Raw genomic sequence first — 23725 nt, forward strand, 5'->3', positions numbered from 1 at the left:
CAAAGGTATTCCTAGGATTTTCTAAGTGCGAATTGCATGCAGTTGTGTGTGCATTTTATAAACTAGCATACGAGAGGACCCTAGAGGCTATAGACTAGGTCAAGGCAATTAACCTAATTTCCTATAGTCAAGGGCTCTGATACCAATCTGTCACACCCCGATCCTTGTCGGAATCGATCGAGGCATGATATATTGTTCAAAGTCTCATGACAACTATGTTATAATATGATTAGATTCAATTAAGTACAAAGTATGCAAACAAGATCCACAACATACAAATACAAATCCAAATATGAACAACATTTATTACATCAAATTTAAATGGTCTTGTGGATTTCTAAGGCACAACCTATTTTTCATCAACTTCATTCTTCAAATCTGCATCATGGGTAAAAACAGGTCAACTACGAGAGTTGGTGAGTAATCTAATTTTAGTAGAGAAAATTGTGAAGTTGAAACCTTTATAATTGGAAATTTGTTTTCTTTTGAAGTCGGCAAACAATTGTATTTGAGATAACGGTTTATAAATCAAAAATTGATTAACAAATGATAACAACAACAATAAGTCCTCACGCTATATATACATATGTATATATATATATATATAAATATATATAGGATGGAGCATCTAATCATCATACAAACTCAACCACGTGCGATCAATCACCTTAGCGTCCCAAGGCGGGGTGGTCAACCCAATAGCGCTATTATTGTCCATAACGTACCTCAAGAATACGGGCATAGTCATGGAGATTAGACTAAAAATGATAATGCACTACAAGTACATGTAGCGTAAACAAACAATAGTTATACAATTAATGACTCACGTATAAATGTCCCAACAATGTCTCAATTGTGATAAAACAATAAAATGAAGTTGGAATATATTAGAACCATATGATACACCCCAAAAGTATTGAAAATTATAAAATATGGGGTAGATTACTCACATTAGTCCCAAAACGAAATGCATGTGTCGTACGATAGACGATTCGGGTCAAAATGGCGTAGAACCTAATATAATTAATAGTTTTGGTTTAGGAACTGCTAAACGAGAATGGAGTATTAATACAAATAATTAGACACATATTCTTATATTAGATGAATTAACAATAATTCATTTTGATTATAATATTAAGGTATTTATTTGTTAAATGAATTTTAAATTGAATTACTTACTTTGCATAATTAATTTATATTTTCAATTTAGGCCAGATTTTAATAATTTCTTATTAAAATAATAACTTGCCCAATTATAATTATTTACAGATTTTAACAATTATTTATATGAAATAATCATTAAAATGCATTTTTACATGCTTAAATACTTAGGAAAATAGTTTTAAATAGTAAACAGTATTGAAAAATTATGAAATTATTAGGAAATCATTATTTCATACAATATGAATTACTGTAAAATTTGTATATTTTTCTGAACTGTTTTAGTATTTATTTAATATTTTAATGATTAAACAACACAAAATTCGGGAAAAATAGTAAATGATTCTCAAAAAATCTGTAAAATTAACCATAGTTTTATAACATGATGTAGAGCTCAGTGTATAAGTTTCAGATATTTCTGACTATGGGAAGTATTTTTTATATATTTCATTATTAATAAATCAATAAAATCATAAATAATAGTAAAAAGTAATATAAATGCATGAAACTTCATATATCATGTTTAATCAGTATACAGGTCATCCCCGAATTTTCTCAGAATTTATTGAATGCAAAAAGTATTTTATGTGAATTATTGCCCTACTTTATTGCAATAATTATAGTAATTCAATAAAAATAAATTATTTTCTGAAAATTTCCAGAACTTCTTATTTTATTGATCGGATTCTGAGAAAAATCAGGTTTATGCATGAAATGAGTTTTAGATATTTTGGTGGATTTAATTTGTTTCTTGTATGAATATGAAACTTTTAACAACATACCTTGATGAATGCTTCAAGAGGGATGAAGATTTGAGTATAATAGATTGTTCTTGGATGGAATATGAGTATTCTTGGAGGAAATTTCGAGATTGAGAGTGAGAGAAAGAATAGAGAAGGTTTAAGTGGTGAAGAGAATAATGTGTTGGGAGAAAAAAGAAAGGAAAGTGGATGGGAGGTGTGAGTGGGAGACCATGAGAATAATCTTTTTGCTTTTGGTGGTCTTCATAATTTCCCACTAACACAAGCATCTTTTACATAATTAATATAAGAGTTTTATAAAATTTAATGTAAAGTTTATAAAAATAGAGTTTTATAAAATTTAATGTAAAGTTTATAAAAATGGAGTTTTATAAAAGATGAGTTATTATTTGATTATAACAATCTACTTTGATTTGAAGTTTAATTATAGCATTCAAGTTTGATTCTTTTAAATTTAATTAGAGCATTATACTTTGATTTGATTTTAATATGGTATCATAATTTAATTTGATTATAGTTATAACGTTGTACTATACTATGTTGCTATTAACGTCAATTTATATCGTAGTGTATGAGTTTCGATCCTATTAGCGTCAAGTAATCTTGAGTAGGGTTTGAATGAGATTGCGAGAGGTTTCGTTTGTGATCTTTTTGAGTGTCCGGCTTCGCAACGCAAGGTCCATAGACCCCGTTAAGCCATGATTTAGTGTCCTACACAATCCCGATGATTGTGCAATAGTGTTTTATCGCTTTGGTTCACTGTTTAGCACTGTTAAGGCTAAGGAAAATCAAACACATGAACTTTCCAAATGATGTTTTCTCATTAAAATAGCGAATTATACAGTGATTACATAACGTAAACCCTATCATACAAGGGTTAATGGAGTTGACCGGTTTGACTAGTTGACTTTGTTTGACTTTGACTTGACCGAAATTTGATGGTTGTCACACGGTGCAGGCGGACCGGTCATACTGTAGACTCAGAGAGTGGACCAGGTGGATTGAAGGCCCGGTGCGGGCGGACCAATCACACTGTAGACTCGATGTACATGGCTAGACTCGGAGGGTGGACCAGGTGGACTGAAGGCCCGGTGCGGGCGGACCAGTCACACAGTAGACCCGATGTGCGTGGTTGTTCTATTTGTGATATGTTATGAGTATGTTTATGTGTGGTTGGTATTTTAGGGGTAACTCACTAAGCTTTCGGGCTTACAGTTTCAGTGTATTGTTTCAGGTACTTCAGGAGATCGTGGCAAGGCGAAGGCGTGATCGTACCGCTCCTCATGTTTTATGATTTATATGATATGGTTCTGGGGGATACTCTGATGTTTAAACTATTTTGAAAACGAGTTGTATGAACGTAATGGTTTTTGAATGATTAAAATGTTTTAATTTGGCTCAAATTTTATGGGCGTTACAAAGCAATTCATAACAGAGGTCTATGCAACGTAGACTTATGAATTTTTGATAGTGACTACCCTCTTAATGAAGTTGTGGAACCTGGTTTACTGTTACTAGTTGATATGATGAAGGCGATAAGCCTGAAATATAGTGTGAGCAGTGTAATCACTAACTCACTAGATTGCATTAGTTAGTTAATTATTAGTGTGACGTATAGGGTGCTCTACCACCTAGCGCGCCTCGTGGGTGGTTTCCTGAGTTTTCTGTCCTAGTTATGATGGCCCTGGTCCAATTGTGGGGTTTTGTCACTGATCTCCACCACTTCCTGATGGAAGATTTGTCTCCTCGTATGATTCCTTCTCGGAATCCACTTTATGAATCCTCTCTTATTCCTCCTTGACTCCTCTGTTGGTGGTTGTAGGGGAGTGGCTATCTCTATCTAGGTTGTTCATGCGAGAATGGGAAGGTCTAAAGAATCTTATCAGATTAAGTAAAACCTTTCTTCTGAAATTATTAATGATCCAAACTGGGTCCTCCTATAATCAGGCAGTGCATGCAAGTTGTATATAATCATGATCAAATAGACCTTCGAATAGGTGATCCTACTCTAAAACCACAACCAAACAAGGAACAGGTAGTAGAACGAAGATCACCAATTCTGAGTCTATAAGATCCTAATTATATATAACCCTGGGAGCATGCACTTCGCAACTATAGACCTGCCAGTAAAGTTCTTTTAGCTTTCATATAAGTTTGTTATAGTGCCTAAAGTACTCCTATAGTATTTTATCTTTATGTTTTTGTTCTAGGGATCTTTTGTATATAGAGTTAGGTAAGTTTTAGGCTTGTTGCAACACTACCATCACTCCCAAACACATGTTGGTCCTATCTCAAATAAATATAGTTGATCATGTTATATTTATTCCAGATATGATTACATAACTACTTAGGTTTGACTGTAGTGTCCAACATCTAAATACTTTTGTTTGTTTTGTTCTTATTTGTTCTTATTATGATACTTGTTCTTAAGATGTATGCTTGTTTATATACTTCTCGTAAAATACTTATATTTTAAAAGTATAATTTTAGTCAGAGCACTTCGGCCCCATTGAATTTATAGTTGTATATCCTTTATTGGTTGATATACTGAGTTCACTATAAACAATGCTCTGATACCAATCTGTCACACCCCCAAACAGGAACAATGGAAACGTTCGGGGGCAGAGGACGTCATATACAATATCAGAACAATTGAATAATAGTAATCAAAGCAACAACAACTATTGTATTAATAGTATAATGTTTACATTACATTTGATTCATATAATACGGACTTCAAAAGTAAAACAACAAGTAAAGACTCGAAGCTACTATGCTCCATCTTCTTGAACCTGGTGCGTGTACCTGTCTATTAGTGTCCTGAGAATACAAGTAGGTTTTGAAAGAGTATCAGCATTAAGCTGGTGAGTTCATAAGTGTTTTGTTTTAGAAAACAGGTTCTGTGCTCTTTTGAAAAGTGTATTGTGTTTCTTCAGAAAAATATTATATTTTCGGATGTAATGAATGTTAAGTAAAATGATTCTTACTAGTTCCTCCTGCGAGTACTTAGTGTATACAAATCATATACAATCCAGATCGAACAAACAATCGATTGTGTGGTTCTGCCCCAAGCCCACAACCAAACAAGAAATGAGGCGGAGGCCACACATTCCACTGGTTGTCGGATCTTCATGTATATTCACTAAGTACTTATAAAGTTAACTGCATTGGTCTTTTGAAATCTATTGATACTGTTCCTCAAGAAAATCCAATATTTTCTTAGTGAAAGCATGATTAAACCAAATCCTTCTATAACTACTTAGTTCATACTAGTTATGTATAAACCAATATCGAACAGACAGTTAATTGTGTGGATCTGCCCTAAGCCCACAACCAAACAAGGAACAGGTAATGAGGTGGAAATCACACATTCCACAGTCTATCGGATATTCTTCCTACGTAACCTGGATGCATAAATTAAGGAATTATAGAATTAATAATGAATATTCGTTAGTTGAATAATAAACCAATTGTTTGTAAAGTACTAATGTTTATCCTGGAAAATCCTATATTTTCCCTAAGTGTAAGTTATTGTCTTAACTGTTCCAAAACTGAAGAGTACAAGTATCTTCCATACTTATGTTGTTTAAGCATTGTTTTGTTTGAAAACCCGGTCTACCACCAGTAATGCATAGTAGTTTTATTACTTAAAATAAGACTAGTCGAAAATGTATTGTTCTGAAAACTGAAAGCGTTGTTAATACCCTTCTGTGATCACTTAGTACATACGAGTTATAGAAATCTAAATCGAACAGACAGTCGATTGGGTGATTATGCCCTAAGCCCACAACCAAACAAGGAACAGGGAATGAGGCGGAAGTCACACTTCCCATTGCATGTCGGATGTTAATTTCATATAACCCTGATGTATATACTAAGTAATCCCCTAGTTACTAACCTTGATGACTGATTTTTAAGTATATTATTACGTGAACGAGTCGTTGTTTCCCCAGTGAGTTCTTATAACCATGCTAATGGACGATAAACACTACGACGTACTTCAGACGTCGTAAACTGAAATAACGTTTGTCACCCCCGGTTGACTGTAGCTAATAGTCAGGGTGCGGGATTGTCAGTCCCGTATAGATCTATACACAAACTCACGCTCTCCCTCCAGGAGACTCTGGTTCCTAAGGAGTAGACTTCCCGGAAGTCGTGTCTCACAATGTAGTTCTCTCAACGAATTCACTAATAACACTATGAAAACTCCTTTTTGTTATTAACATGTATCTTAAATGATTATGAAATTGTTCGTAAATCTAGTAGTAATAATGTTTGTCATGTTTAATAAGTTCTAAGTTCAAATGTGTGTTAACGGTAAGAAAATATAATAAACCAAATTATATTTTTAAAACACTAATTTCTTGTGTTTTACTTGTATTCCCCCCTTAAAAGATTAAAAAGCTTGGAAAATATAGGGGTATGAACTCACCTTATGTTGGAGATTCGATTGAAGATATGATATATGATGATAAATCTCACGAGTGAAGTCCCGAAGCACAAACGAGTCCAAAGGAGTGTTAGAAGCAAGTTAAGAGGTTGAAACGGAGTTCACGATTGGGCTTGATGTGTTCACAGCCGTGAAGGGTTTAAGGTTCTTGAAGGTTTGAAGGGTTCACGGCCGTGAAGGGTTCACGACCGTGAAGGGTTCACGACCGTGAAGGGTTCACGACCCTTGAAGGTTTGAAGATTTGAGGGGTTTGCGGCGTGAACTCAAGAACAGCAACACTGGTTTTGATGAAAAACACGTTTTAGAGGCTCCACAGCAACACCGCAAAGGTGATTTTCGATGATTTTCGGAAGAAAAAGGAGAAATCTTGAGTTTGCGGTTGGGAGATTAGAGGGAGAATAGATGAGTTTTCGTCCAGAAAAGTGTAGATGAAGGGTAGGAGCATTTATATATAGGTTGGTGTATGGTCGGTAGTGGGGGTCCACCAACCGTGAACGGGTTTACGGCCGTGATCGGGTTCACAGCCGTGAACACTAGTCAGGCCGGTTTTCACTGATTTTCGAAGTAGCTCGGGTTTTCGCGATTTTTGGTTCCGACTCTTATATAAATCTATTTATATATAAATTAATGATTTTCCAAGCTATAAGAATTTGAAGGCACAAAATAAAATTCAAAATTTATTTAACGGAATCGGGCTAACGTTAATGGGAAAAGTTTCGGGTTGTCACATTTTGATTTTTTTAAAAAGTAAAATCAAATGCGTAATTACAATTTATAACATCAAAATAGGATTAAGATATCAGTCGAGTTTTGGCTAATCTCACCAAAAGAAGAGTCGTAGTACTCCCTAAGATAAGAACTTTAAGACAAGGAACGCCGAAAACGGAGCCTGTATGAGGAAGATGTGATTTTTATAAAATATTTTAATTATACCCCCATTAGGCCAAAAGATGAAAGTAAAAACTAGCCAGAACAACCTAAAAGAAAGTTGTAGTACTCGTTGAGATCATCACATAGATATATAAATAGGGTAAAGATCAGAGCTCATGCATAGGAGATATGATTTTTCGAAAATCATTTATGTGCGCACGTCGTGCGCACCATGCTTGGCGCGCATTCTGACCCCGGATTCGAGAAGATTGCGGGTGACGTGATCCAGCGAGAGAGTGACACGTGGTGACTCTCGGATGGAACTACGATGCTCAAGCACGACGCGCATAGATATTTGCACAGCATGCACCTCAAAATCTTGCTATAAATAGAAGGGTTTGCAGAACCCATTTGCACACCTCTCAAACAACCCCCTCTTACCCTTTGGCCGTGTTAGTCAATCCCAACGCAGTCTACGAAGTTCCAACTCCCAAATCTATCCTACATATAGGGTGAGTTCATGGCCCCACTTTTATTGTTTTTAAATGTTTTATGGAGGGGAATACATGTTATAAAACTATATCGATGATTTTACAAAAATATTATTATTTGTAATATATCAGTAGATTTTAAAATGCATGAAACGTTAGGATAATATTATGCGTGATAGTTACCCCTGCCTAAACTTTAAGAATGATATTATGCGTAGTCGTTATAATGCCAAAAATTGCATTAGGAATATTATACCTAGTTGTTATGCTGACCAATTCCTTAGAATAAAATAGTACCTAGTTGTTATGCTGACCAAATTTAAGGATAAGCATTGTACCTAGTTCTTACTTTGTCCTAATATCCTATCAATATCAAAATCATAATAATTATTATATGTATATGGTTAAATATGTATGTGTATCAGAATAATTATGTAAGAAAACTATATTAAAGGAAAACTTAAGGATGAGCAATGTATTTAGTTGTACGCTGCCCTGATATCCTATCAAATAATATCAATAAAAAGATATATATATATATATATATATATATATATATATATATATATATATATATATATATATATATATAAGGAAATGATACTAAACGGAAAAAATGGAAGAATAATAAAGATAAATAATCATACTTTAAAGATTAAACAAAAAAGTTGTTAAATGAGTTTTATTATTCATCCTTTAGCCAATTAAGTTCAGCTAACATCGGGCCTACTAATCATTAATCTTAAGTGAGCGTTAAATGTATGTATATATCTATAGGGGGTTGACACCGCTACCTGTGATTGCTAGCTACAACCCCAGGAGGCATAACTATATAGTCTTTCGACGTCTGATGAAGCATCATGGTGAGGAAATATCATGTCATATAGCTCAATTATAGGAACTCATTGTAACATTGTTCGCCAACCTTAATTAATTAAACTACCTAGAGGGGAACGCCTTGAAAGTAGTCAAAGTATGAAAAGATAAGAAAAATGGATAAAAGTATAGAAAAGGAAAAGTTATAGGATAAGTACGAAAGGAGTAATATATCCTAGGAAAAACAAGATATAAAGAATAGAAATCTTTCAAAAAAAAATGATAAACTATTCTAAAAGTACAAAACCATAAAACCCTGTGAACTCACCAACATTATGTTGACATTTTCAAAATCCATGTATTCTCAGGGAAATAAGTAGCATAGGAAGTAGAGTGTCGAAGGAACTCACGTGGTTGATGGAAGTTTTATTTGTTCTCCTATTGTTTAGGTTATGATTAGGAAGTGTGTTTGGATATCAAACAATGTAACCCTTTATTAGTAATGAATAAAAGAAAATTTTGTTTTATATCTTTTTGTACTGTTCAATATACCTACCTCCAAGATCCAACATCCTAACGTCGCACATCTCGGCGTTTCCGCCGCCGACCAGGGGTGTGATATCATGAGTACCATTACATGCAACAAAACTTAAATAATCTTTTGACTAAAAGACTCTGCCCTACAATGGTTGGACTCAAACAAGAGTTGTGCAATAGGGCCATATCAATAATTCTAACAATATTTAACCTTTGCAGCATCTAACATAACGTATTCGTTTAATAGTTAACTCACATCAATATGATTCCTACTAAGCACAAATCAAGCAACATTCAAGCAGTAAAACTATATAGGCCACAAAAAATCAAAAGGCATCCTTCTTAATAGGCATCTCTCCTAATAGGCATTCTGGCATGCAAGCTTGAACATATCCTTATGCTAACTTCTTGTATGTACAACATTCATATAACATATATACATGTATCGGTATTTTGGGAATCACTTACTTGAGCTCGGCTGATTGCACGCATCGCACCCCTTTCTTTGTAAAAATCTTTTTAGAAAATTTATTTTCTTTCAAAAAGATTACCACTTCCTCAGTTTGATTTCAGACACACCCGAGAGTGTTCCTGAATCCCTCAAACCAAGGCTCTGATACCAACTTGTAATGTCCCAAAAATACCAACAAAAAATTTCATTTTTAAACATCAAATCCCTACAACCATTTGTTCCAAAACCAATCAGAGTAAAATGTATCATTCGAACATCAGAGTAAAACAATAACAATATGTGCGAAAAAGACATCAGGGGATACGATGAAGTCAAGCTGGGCCCTTCCTTTTGGATCTGGAAGTACCTAAAATTGTTGAAACCACAAAACCGTAAGCATAAAGCTTAGTGAGTTCCCCAAAATACCACATACCATACATATGATAGGGAATGATATGGGTCAACCATAGTTTTACTGTCACTATCATCCATAAGCCAAATCATGGTCTTTCCTAGCCACACCACGAGCCAAATACTGGTCTTATCTACATGTGGCAAGAGCCACCTCCTGATCTTCCATGCAAGTATCACAAAGACAACTAGCCTCCTATATATAATTGTCGGAACCAAACGCTGGTCTTGCATACAATTGCCAAGAGCCACCACCTGGCCTTTCATATATATGTCAGGGGCCACCACCTGATCTTCCATACAAGTATCATAAAGACAACTAGCATCCTTCATAGTATAATGAGAAGACTCGTCGTGCCAACGCAGTCTACAACTAACAGCTCCCACAGCTAATGATAGGGTGCTAAACACCTACTATTAAACCATACAAGGTAAAACTAGAAATTAGACCAAAATTCAACCCATGCCTTAAGTCACAGGTAAAAGTCAAAGTCAACAACCAATATCACCAAAGACTGATACACACGTCGTGACCAGCCCATGGTCACATCGTGGCTAACAACTCGTCCCAAATCTAAAGAATCCAGATTCCAAAAACTAAGCCGCGATCAAAACCATCTTCACGTCATGATGGTCATGCCCTCACGTCATAACAGAGTCCATCCAAAATAATCAGGAAAGCTCCTTGTAACGTCGTGACCCCCATATGGTCATGTCGTGACTACAGCAAATTGGGACAACTTAATGCATTTAACCCTAATCCTTTAAGCCAACCATTCCAACTATCCAGGGGACCTTCTTACTCCAAAATCATCCTAAAATCAATGCTTTATAGACATGCATGTCTTGATCTCATATTAAGTCAAAATTATGAAGAAACGGAACCATAATCACATGAATGACCTTAAAACTTAGCCAAACTTCAGATCCAACAAACACAACCCTCAAGGGACCTCATGGACCTATAAAGTTTCCAACTTTATGGAATCCTTCCATCCAAACTTCCAGAAAAAAGGGGCAAGAAGACTAGATCTAGAAGCTAACAACATAAAGTTTAGATCTTAAACACTTACAATGGTCCAGAAGTGGCTCAAATACAAACTTCAAGCTTGCCAAGAGATTTTCTACACCACAAGGCCTTCTTCTTCCTTCCAAGAGAACCAAAACACCAAGAATAAGCTCACAAATGAAGATGAGGGTATTAGGGTTTGGTTTAAGGCTCAAGAGGGTGATGGAGGCTTGAAATGAATCCCAAAATATAAGATTGGAGGTTTAAATGCAAATGAAACCCTAAACGATCATAGGCTTGGGATGCAACCATAGTCACATCATGACCATACTCATGTCACGTCGTGACCTTCTTCTGGATACTCATTCTCATTTTGACGCGTCACGTCCAGACCTCCCTATGGTCACGTTGTGACACATGGTTTTTCCCAAAAATCATTATTTGACTCCTTTATGCCCAACACTGATACATTCTGGAAAATAGGTGTTACAGTTATCTTATGTAATGATAAATATAAATTTGACTTAATTTATATATATTTGCTTGAGGACAAGCAAAAGCCAAGTGTGCGGTATTTCAATATGTGCTAAATTATATATGTTTTTATAGACATTTTATGGGTATTTTTATAAGATGCATGGAAGAAATGGTATATAATTGTTATAAATTTGTATTTGGTAGATTAAAAGGATAATATGTTAAAATGAAAGATATAAAGGCATATTCTAGAACAAATTTCGAAGCTTGAAGACCAAGAAAATATTTAATTAAGGATGATTCCATAATTAATGAAGATATCGATGAAATTTGTTGATATACGTAAATCGCCGCGACTATTATTTCTTGTTGCGATTTAAGTCGATCACAGACTCCTATAAATAAGTTGATTTTCGTCGAGAGCATGAAAGGTACATCATGATGGTAATCAGTAGGGAAGTTTCCACAAATCCTATAGGGAAGAAGACGATCTAGAGAGGCCATTTTGAGAGTCTAGAAGGTTGTATCAGCCAAAAGGCTGATATACATGCAAAAACTTGAAGATGGAGAGAAGAAACCATTAGGTTATCAATCTGTATAATTTTCTTATAATTAGTGAGATTTTTGATCTCCTATATGTTCTTGTTAAGATTTGGGATTAAACCCTTTATGATTATTTGTTATTTGTGAAATCCTAGTATTTTTGATTGATTGATATTTGGTATTGAGAGTTATTCAATTTATTATGTTTGCTCAATTAAAGATCCATGCATATTAATATTGATTTTGTTATGTTTATGTAACTGGGTACATGATTTATGATTAGGCTTAGGTTATGTATCTTGAATCATATTGTTTATTAACTTTTCCAAGCTAGAAAACTGAGTTAAGAGCGTAGGCAGTGGCAACTAGTGGAAAGCTATGTCCCTGGGTTAAACATAATAAAGTTAAGATTAATATTTGTGATTGATCCAATAACTTGGACAATTTGAGAAGTTGCCACTAACCTTGGGACTGATCATACTAACTGAGTCTTTCATAATTCAACATAATAGACTGATTCTAAGGAACCATCCTTCTTGGTAGACGACTTAGAATCATAGGATTAACGAAATTAGTGATATGTAATAAATTATAAATATTTTTATAGACATATTTAATATTTTTTTACATTGTTTTATAGATATTTGTACTTAAAAGATATAAATTTGTATTTTGCAGATTATAAAGACTAAAATGTGAAAAAGAAGATACTTAGAGTAATTTCCGGAAGAAATTCATTGCTTGAAGATTGAGCAGAATTTAAATAGAAGATATCACCATATTAGTATACGAATCTCAACTAACAAATAAATAATCTGAACTAAATGCAATCGTTCCTCGGAAACGGTGCCAAAAACTTAATGTGTATTTTATGCACTAGTTTTAAATTTAGAATTTCTAATTTAGCACGTCCTAACTAATACACACACTAGACAATGAACCTAATCGTATAGCAGTATAGTTGTGCTAAGAAAGGGTGTCAAACACTAAGGGAACAAGAATGGTTTAGATCAAATAATTCAAATGTTAGTTAAACTAATAACAATAAAGTAAAAAAGGGGGTGTTTAAATTCAATTAAACTAGAAACGAAACAAACAAAACTAAAGATTAAATTTAGAGACAACATAAATAAAGATGTTTTCACATAGATTCGAGTTGGACTTTTGAAACATGGTGGATTCCAAACAACTGTTGTAACGTCCCAAATTTCAAACCATAATTTTCATTTAAAAATGGAATTATTTATTCAAATTACAACTTCAAAGATCTAGATAAAACCATTTGATTCAAAAACATTTATCAGAGTGTCGTCAAAATTTATTATGTGTGGAATTCTCTGATGGATGTGATGCAATTTAGTCATGCTCCTCCTTTAATACAAGAAAAACTTGAAAATATTAAAACCACAAACCGTAAGCACAAAGCTTAGTGAGTTCCCCAAAAAACCACATACCATATAAATGGGCTCAGCCCAATATACATTCAAATGGGCCCAACCTAACATGCAAATAGGCCCAGTCCAACATACATATAAATGGGCCCAACCCAACATGTAAATAGGCCACACCCAACAAACAGATAAATGGGCCCAACCCAACATGCAAATGGGCCCAATCCAACATACATATAAATAGGCCCAACCCGACATGTAAATTGGCCCATCCCAACATACGTACAAATAGGCCCAGCCCAACATACAAATGCAAGAGTCACAAAGACAGCTAGCATCATACACAATATAGTGAGAAGTCTCGCCTGAAGTACTTAACAGAAGCTCAATAGTTGTAATGTCCCATTTTCACAACCAAAAAATTTCATTTTTATTAAGGTAAAACTCCACACTTTATTAATCCATTAATTAAGAAAACCATTTATTTCGAATTACATTTATTAAAAATCAGAGTATTGTACAAACACGGAATCTTCAATGTTGCTGATGAGTGTGTACAGTCTCGCCTTCGCCTTCCAGCAATAACCGATGATACCTGAAACCATAAACAACTGGGTAAGCATAAAGCTTAGTGAGTTTCCCCTAAAATACCACCACATAAACATAATAACAAACAACATGCATACAGAGCCTTCAGCCTGACTGGAACGCCGCACCGGCCTAAAGACTATCTGGAAATGCTCACAGAACCTTCATCATAACTGGAACGCCTCATCGGGCCTTCATCCTTTCTGGACCGTTCTCTGGGCCTTCGGCCGGACTGGTACGCCTCTCAGGCCTGCAGTCTATCCGGGACGCCCTGGGTCTTTTGACCTTCATTCTACTGGTTCGCTTCAACCCAAACCACTCCTCCTGAGCCTCCATGCCTACGACTTACAGTCGGCCTGCACCGGGTATCTTGGCCTACCGCACAAATCAGGACTGCCTTAACCCAAACGAACCACAATATGTCGACATTTAAACAATCAGGATCAAGTAGGCACATAATACAAGCAAACAACCATCATACAGCTCATTATCGCCTACTGGTCCTCTCACAACATACAACCTTGATACTAGCTAACCTCCATAGAATGTGTAACCATAAGTAACCAGGGGTGAGATAGCTACCCGAACAGATGATCCTACTCTAGAGCCACAACTAAACAAGGAACATGCAAGAGAGCCTAGACCAAGATTTCTCAGGCTATCCTACATGACCACCGACAATCCCTAAGGGCACTCCATAGATGATAACCAGCAAGCAGATATACATACAGTCCTATAAATTATTACAGCAAAGCAAGAAACTCAATACCTGGAGACAGATCTAACAGATCACTACATCATAGCAACATACTCGATATCAGAACACAGGTCTAACAGATCCCTAAGGCGTCCTTCTACTACAACAGATAACCAAAACTAGTGGGCCGACATTGGTGCCTTCGACCCACAGATACAGTGAGGCGAAACTCACCTCAATATACGCGTAGGTAACCACTGTAGCAATGAAGAACTCTTCCAGCTTCAACTCACTTCCAATCACCTACAGGAAGATACTTGAGTCAATACCCGATCACAGGTCATAGTCACTTGCAACATTGACCACCTCACATGAAATGACGATTAGGGTTTCACATAAAATGACGATTAGGGTTAAGTAAGAACACTTAACCCATTAAGGACTTAATCACCTAAGGGTAGGACTGATTAATGTTTAGCTTGGTCATTTTCGGGTGTAATAATAATCCAATCAATAGCCCAAGTATGCGCCCGATCATTGTCCAAATAGAGCTCCCCAATTCTAGGGATTTTCACATAAAATGATAACTAGGGTTAGTGTTCCACACTTAACCCCTTAAGGACTTAATCCATTAATTCCAATATTCCATTAAGTTAATTGTAGATAATTATTAAGTATTATTTTAAGTTTAATTAATAGTTTTAACGCGGGTCCCGACCAACTCCAAAAACTAGGGTTTCTTGACATTAGGGTTTTCTAAACCCTAATTAGGGTTTCTAATTCCTAAAGTTAGACGGATAGCTAATTAAACAAATATATATTTAAGAAATCGGGCACCACCCACTGCCACCTCGGGAAGTGGTGGTCGGCGGCGGTCCACGGCGGCGGGAGGCGGCAACCACCATTTTTTATGATGGTAGTTTATAATTTTTAACCAAAACATTATCAAAGCATTTCGATACAAACAAACATCCATCCAAAACATACATACGCACACAACCACCCAAGGTGGTGGTCAGTGGCGGCAAAACGGTGGCAGCCACCATGGTCGGCTGTCATGGTGGGTTTTCCCATTGTTTCATGGCCAACAAACATCCACACGATGACATACACTGTAACACGCACACAAACACACACCCACATTAAAAAAACACACACGAAACAGCCACCCTCGTGGTGGTAGGAGGTGGTCGGAGATTGATAGGCGACAGTCGCATGGCAACGACGGTTGGACGAACGTTTGGCATCTCAGAGACGAAATAGAGAAGAGATGAGGGTTTTACAGCAGCAACACACACACACACGAAAATGTAACAGCAACCTCACCGTCGGAGGAGGACGGCGGCCCGGAGGGACGACGAAAAGGCAGCGATAGCGCTAACGGAAGATGATGCATCAACAGAAGGAAACGAAGAAAAAGAAGTGTGATCGAGGATGACAACAATAGCAACCACCACGTCGTCTTTGACAATCCTTGGCTTTGTCAGCGGCTGGTGCAACGACGGTTCAAGGCGGAGTCAAGGAAGTGGTGGTGGCGGCTGGAAGTTAGAGAGACAAGGTGGCGGCTGGAAAAATGATTTAGGGTTAGGGTTTGGAGGATGTGTTTCATATGAAAGAACAAGAGGAGGGTGACGGGTCTTAACTCGTCTCTATTCAAACTTATGCCGAAATTCCAATTTCATTACCTCCCTCGCCAATCTTTTCCAAATTAAGTCCGCAATTTAATCTATAGCCTTTGATTCCAAAAATCCTTTCAATTCATGTCCAAAAATTACCAAACAGCCCCCAACATCCAAAAATCTATTCATAACCAATCCGGAAGTTACACTTTAACCCCCGATTTCCAGAATTAATAACATTAAACTCCTTGCGCTAATACTCTAATAATTTATTACGGATTTAGGGCTAATATAAAAAATATAAAAACATAAAAATATAAAAATACATCTCAGGGTTTTAGGGATTATTATTCATTTATTTATTTATTTACTTATTTTATTTTAAACAGAATGTTACAACAGCTACCTCAACAACAGAACAGACAAGGTGGCGGCTGGAAAAATGATTTAGGGTTAGGGTTTGGAGGATGTGTTTCATATGAAAGAACAAGAGGAGGGTGACGGGTCTTAACTCGTCTCTATTCAAACTTATGCCGAAATTCCAATTTCATTACCTCCCTCGCCAATCTTTTCCAAATTAAGTCCGCAATTTAATCTATAGCCTTTGATTCCAAAAATCCTTTCAATTCATGTCCAAAAATTACCAAACAGCCCCCAGCATCCAAAAATCTATTCATAACCAATCCGGAAGTTACACTTTAACCCCCGATTTCCAGAATTAATAACATTAAACTCCTTGCGCTAATACTCTAATAATTTATTACGGATTTAGGGCTAATATAAAAAATATAAAAACATAAAAATATAAAAATACATCTCAGGGTTTTAGGGATTATTATTCATTTATTTATTTATTTACTTATTTTATTTTAAACAGAATGTTACAACAGCTACCTCAACAACAGAACAGCCAACCCAAACTTCCTAAAGCCAAACCGAGACCATTCCTTAGTCAAATGCTCAATTCTACCCAAGTTTGACCAAAAGTCAAATTTGTCAAAAAGTCAACGGCTAAAGTCAACTCATATGACGACCACATCGTGGCAATTCCTTTGACATGTCGTGGTCACGTCCAGACAAAACAGACGTGTTGCAGCGCGCCACCACGTCGTGGGTCTTCCTTGGTTACGTCGTGGTTTCGGTCAGAAAGATTTTTCTACATTAAGAGCTTAACCCTTAAAAACCAAAACTCATATCATCAGATGTGGTTCCTAATAGCTTCATAATGGATAAATTTTTCAAATTTATCCATTAGGATGGTCCAAACAACCAAAATCTAGTCTCTAAGTCTCAAAGGGACCAAGAATGCATCTTTCTCAACTTAAGCCAATAAGTCTAAGTCTCCAACCTTCATATCTGAATCAACATGATGTTTAGATGGATAAAGTTTCCAACTTTATACATAATAATGTCTCAAACTTTCATCATCTAAACTTTAATACACCAAAATGACCTATATGACCAAGATAACTTGCATGGATAAAAGGGAAGGCAAAAGATCATAACTTTCTTAGTCTATGAGGTCCAAGAGGCATTACAAACTGATCAAAAGATTTTTGAGTCCACTCAACTCCAAGATCACCCATAAAATGAACCAAAAGTATCAAAAACCACAAATAAAGAGATCTAAAGAACTAAAGAGAAGATATAAACTTTATACTCACCATAATCTAAAGAACAAATGGTCAATTATAAAACAAAATTTTCATAAATCTCATCAATTTTATTTTGAAAAAATGTTAAGAGTTGAGTTGTAAATTGTAATTCTCTATATCTATAATTCTATACCCAATTGTTATGGGACCGAACTTGTTTTTGTTTTGCCATGTTTATTATATACTAGTTTATAACCTGTGAGAACCACGAGTTATAAAATTAATTCAACTTTCATAGTAAAAATTCATAATTATTAATCAATTATTTTAAATAAATTATTAATTAAGAGATATATCAAAATTTAACATATAATTAGAAAAGGTAAATTTGAATTTTGAAATGTTGCCTAATATATCTCATTGACATGTGGCTTAATATTAATGCGGAGTTGTATTTGAATGACACATGTCAAAAGGAGATTAAAATTATTCTTTTTTTAGAATAGGGATTAGAAAAAAATTCAAATGTATCATATTTTTTCTTACTGCATAATATCAAATTCTTTTTTTATGAAGGGTATCAATTATAGTATTATTTTATATGTAACTAGAGGGGAATCATGCGCGTCGTTGGCGCTGTGTTTGTTTTTTTTCCTTATTTCAAGTTGTACCAAATGGTAGAACATAGTATAATATTAATCAAAACATATTACATATACATAAGGGGTCTTCATATGACAAACAAATCATTGAAAGTATGTTGCTATTTACTGTATTTTACCCTAGAAAAGAACCAAAAAAGTAAAAATGTTTTGAGATGATTTACCATTTGTTGCAAGCCACGACCAGAAGAAACAATATCTACAGAACCACCGTATGCTGCACCCGATCATAACCCCAATTTTATAATTTATACACAGCGCATCACAACAGTGGGCAAAGGGTATTTCAGTCATTTACATAAATGAGAGAATGCCTACCGGGATACGATTTTTTCAGACCATCTGCCTTCGTCAACTTCTCAAGCCATTTTGTACCTTCAGACCTCCTCCAAGCTAGGAAAAAAAATATAAAAACCATATATAAATTTATATATATACCTGCTTGTTGGGCTTCAAGAATTGTTGGGCTTTTCTTGAAGCAAAACTATAGTCGTGCCCTGTTCTAGATGCAATCACCTCCATCAGCATTAACGATCTCAAAATTAATCTCTTAAACTTTCATTCAAGGAAACCGAATCAATTTCCAAAATAGTTGACAAAATGGGTTTTTCACCTTACAAAACGTATAATCAACCCTTGCCCTTTGAAGACGGGTTAGATAAAAATAAAAGAATCTTTCAATAAATTGATTTGAATGATATGTCAATTAAGTTGGTGAAAAAGTATCTAAAAGCAACGGATGGTAAGCTCACTTAATGAGACCAAAACTGAAAGTATGCAAATAGAAAATTCAAAAAAAAAAAAACAATGAAATTGAACCTTCTTTTTATCTTTCTGAACCAGACAAATTATTCTTGAAAGCTCTACAAATCTTTAAAAGTGATCCCTGTAATTTAATCAATCGAACACTACAACAAAATAAATGAGGGTATTTTAGGAAATTACATGTGGTTCCCAACTGTGATGAATTTACGACACCACAATGACAATGACTTTCAGAAAACTCCCCTAAAACATATTACTCAACAGTTTATCCATACAATATTTAATTTTAAAAAAAAAACAGGACCTTACTTTATAGCCTATTTTATCAACCATTTCCTACACCACTTGATATATGGTTGGCCTGAAACAAAACAAAGAACAACAAATTCAATTAGTCGAGACAACATGATGAAAATTCAAAAAAAAAAAGTGAAATCACCTTGCAAGGTACATCAACCTCAAGATCGAACTTGAATCAATCAAATAAAAATTCATTCATATAAGTTATAAAATAGGGAAGAAAGATTTATTTAACTGTAAATATTTTCCTTTCTTTTTGGACATATAGATACAATGTCATGTATATATACATACATGGACTGCTTCACTGGAGAGAGAAAGTGAGTTTTATGTTAACTTACTTATGCTTAATTGGGTCTGAAAACAAAGCCCACTTCCAACTTATTTCAGATAATGTTCTTCTTCTTCATCATTCATCAAATGAAATGTCTACTTTCCTTCAAGAATCTATCACAAAGCGGTTATTTACTGTTAGTTTTAAAACTATGAAAAAACAATTAAAGTATGGAATATTGGCATACTCTTGCACATTATATTAGCTTCTGATAAATCCTGTTGTAGGGCACTTGTGATCCTACAAATGAAAGAACTGATAAGTAAAACTACTATAAATTAAGATAAAACATCGATTTTTTTATCAATAAAGTAACTCCACTTCCTGCATTCGATTCAATCCAATTTCACTCCATTCCCTTCACATCCAACAGCATCAGTAACCAAAGTCAAGGGTCTCTCATCCATCACTTCATCTATAATCCCAAACTCTTTCGCCTCTTCAGGAGTCATAAAACAATCCCTATCCATATTCTTCTGAATCACAGAAACATTTTGTCCAGTATGCTTTGCATAAAGCCCATTCAAAGACTTCCAAACCCTAATAATCTGCTTCGTGTGAATGGCCATGTCTTTAGCCTGCCCGCTGTATCCACCGGAAAGTTGATGAATCATGATGGTGGCATTAGGAAGAGATCGTCTTTCACCCTTTGCACCAGCAGCCAACAGCAAAGAAGCCATTGATGCAGCTTGACCTAAACATATTGTATTGATCGGAGATCGAATGTATTGCATTGTATCATATATTGCAAGACCTAACACCATCAAATTCACCACTTCCTAAATTAGATCACAGAGAAAATGGTGATAAAACCTAATTTTTGCATAGGTGAAGAAGTAAAATTGACAACCTACCTGCTGTTACTTATCTATTTCCCTCGTCATCCCCGCGTCCGTGAAACGCCATATTCCGGAGGTTTTTAGAGTAAAGAGGTCTGATTAGTTGAGATTTTAGAACGAGAGACAGCTCCGATTGCTTCTGAAGAAACACAAAATTCTATCATCACATAAATGGCGCAATTAAGGAAAACAATCAAACCCAAACGATACACATAAGCAAGGGTGAAGGTACGGTCATAAAACCTACTGTTTAAGCGTAGAGGAAGAGATGGAGCAGCAGCCGGTGTCCCGAGAACATCGGCGGCGACAACGTAAACCCTGCCTCTGTACCAAAATGTTTAATTTCTTAGCTTTCTTGGAGGCGGTGGGAAGACTCATCCCCACATGTCCCAATAATGGCGGTGGCAAGGTTTGGGGCATGAAACGGTTCAACACATGGACTAACACTTCTATTATGGTTCACCAATTAGGGAGAGGTTGATAGAGATACAAGAGCTGCTGATAAGCTTCACTTAAAACCAAGCATGAGACAGAAGACCCGCTAGGTCGAAATGGAGAAGGGTTTCTTGCATCTGATTCGTGAGGGAAGGCGGTGGAAACATAAAGATGAGGAAGGCGGTGGAAGATAATAAGGGAGGTAAGTGTAACATTTAAAAAATTTTGTGGCAAATGTTTAAAACCCATAAAAATCTATGGCAGAAATCAAAATCTCAAAAGGTTCCTGTTCACCAACTTTTTAACAATTAATAGTATATACAATACCTTGTTGATGAAATATTATAACTTATTTCAGTATTTAAATCCATATATATTTTTATAATCTTATTTAAAAGTGGGTAATAGTGTAATACTAACATAAATTTGGTTACGTACTTAGGCGGAATGCCCATACCGTTACCCGCTTTTAAATAAATGAAAACAAAATATATGATTCTCATCATTAAGAAAATATTAAAAAGGATAAAATCATTTTCATTTTATCCTATATTCAAAAATATTAAATATTTCTATTAGAAAAAGTTAATACGACCAAGGACTTGCAATTGAAAACAGCAATGATCTTGTCAGAAATCAGTGGCGACCTGCTTCTACAAAATAATAATTCAATGTAGCAGTTGAAGCGTGTTTCTGTATCCTCCCTTTGCTTTTTTAGAGAGCAAGGACCATTATTTTTATTTCTGGATACAGGATACATATAAAAAATGTGTGTGTGTGTTTTTTTTTTTTTTTTTAATTTCAATGTCAATCATCTCGTATTAGTTTTTACTTAAAATACTTCTTTATTAAGCTCATTCATTTTTCATATAATTAAGTACATTATATTTATTAAATTGTTAAATTTTATTTTTGGTTTGTTTCTATCTAAGACAGTTTGATTACACATCATCAACAATGTTGCAACCGACATGTTTGACAGTGAGTGCTTGTGAGCTTGTAGCTTTTAACTTGGTTTGACTTAAACAAAAAAACTTTGTTTGGTAGTACGAACGTTTGACTTTTAATTTAAACAAAATGCTATAAATCTAAAAGTTTGCGTTTAGAAAAAATATTGAGATTTTTTAATCAATTTCCATAATTGCTCTTAAAAATATACTTATATATTTATCTTTTCTAAATAATTGTCCTTTTATTTAATTTTATATATTTCAAAAACTTTCAGCTACTTTTGTCAAACACTCGTATAACAAATAAAAACTAAAACTTTATTTCCAACTATCCACTATCCGCTACTATATTGCCATAAAAAATATACATGATGTAGTTTATAATGATTTGTTTATCATATTCACTGATACCAACCTTAGCTGTTCGCATAATACGTATCCTATCGATTAGAAGTCGTTTATGTATTAGTTCATCTACATTTTAATTTTAATGGAATTATAATCATGCTTTGTAAACGACTTAGGTTGTGGTGGCTTGGTAAAAGTTAAACTTGGTAAGGATTATATAACTGTATATTCATAATATTGATTACATCGAATGTATATATAAGATACAAAATTACACTCTGTATCCTCCTATTATTGTATTATACACTGTCTAATATTCCCTTGCAAGCTAAGGTCGGGTAACGAGCTGAAGCTTGGACCGTGAATCATTAAATCGTTGAGACGGTAAAACTTGGTAAAAATGTATGCAATCTGATCATGTGTAGAGATAAATTACACATTGAGTTTTCCATCAGCAACCTTTTCTCTAACAAATTGAAATGTTTTGTGCTAGCATGAAAGACAAGGTTAGTTGATAAGTAAGTAGCACCCAAATTGTCACACCATAAGACCAGAACAGATGTCATAGAAACCTTATGTTCCCAAAGAAGCGATTCAAGTCAGGTGAGTTCAGCTACAGTATCGGCTAAAGCTTTGTACTTGGATTTTGTAGATGACCTAGATACAGTGCGTTGTTTTCTAGTAGACCAAGAAATAAGACTGTTTCCAAGATAGATGGCATATCCCCCAGTGGATCGACGGTCATTAGGATAACCAACCCAGTCTACGTCCGAGTAGGCACTCAAAGATGGAAAGTGAGTGTCAGTATAAGCATGAAGAATAGCACCAGAGTTATGTTAAATAAGAAGACCACGGTCAGAAGTGCCCTGAAGATATCGAAGTATGCGTTTGATTGCAGACCAATGATTTTCAGTTGGGGAATTCATAAACTGGCAGACTTTGTTGACTGCAAAAGTAATGTCTAGACGGGATAGAGTGACATAAGGCATTGCCACCAAGTTTCAAATCAACAGTGGTAGTGATGGGAGACAGTACTGGTTTGGCGTTAGAGAGATTTACCTGTTGAAGCAATTCCATAATATATTTTTTTGGGATAAAACCATATCCTTTTGTTTTCGCACTACTTCAATTCCCAAAAACTAGGAAAGAAGACCCAAGTCTTTAATTGCAAATGTATAACCAAGACTTTTGATAACGCGAGCAATGACATTGGAGTTGTTACCAG

At 35.1% G+C, this 23725-nt stretch overlaps 1 pseudogene; it reads right to left on the reverse strand.

Annotated features, from left to right (window-relative positions):
• Positions 1-20263: 20263 nt before the first annotated feature.
• On the reverse strand, positions 20264-20692 carry LOC145157515 (ATP-dependent Clp protease proteolytic subunit 2, mitochondrial pseudogene; annotated as a pseudogene).
• Between the last annotated feature and the right edge of the window lie 3033 nt (positions 20693-23725).

The sequence above is a fragment of the Lactuca virosa genome, chromosome 2 (assembly GCF_052849685.1).
Source record: "Lactuca virosa cultivar CGN04683 chromosome 2, Lactuca_virosa_CGN04683_v6, whole genome shotgun sequence".
NCBI lineage: Eukaryota > Viridiplantae > Streptophyta > Magnoliopsida > Asterales > Asteraceae > Lactuca > Lactuca virosa.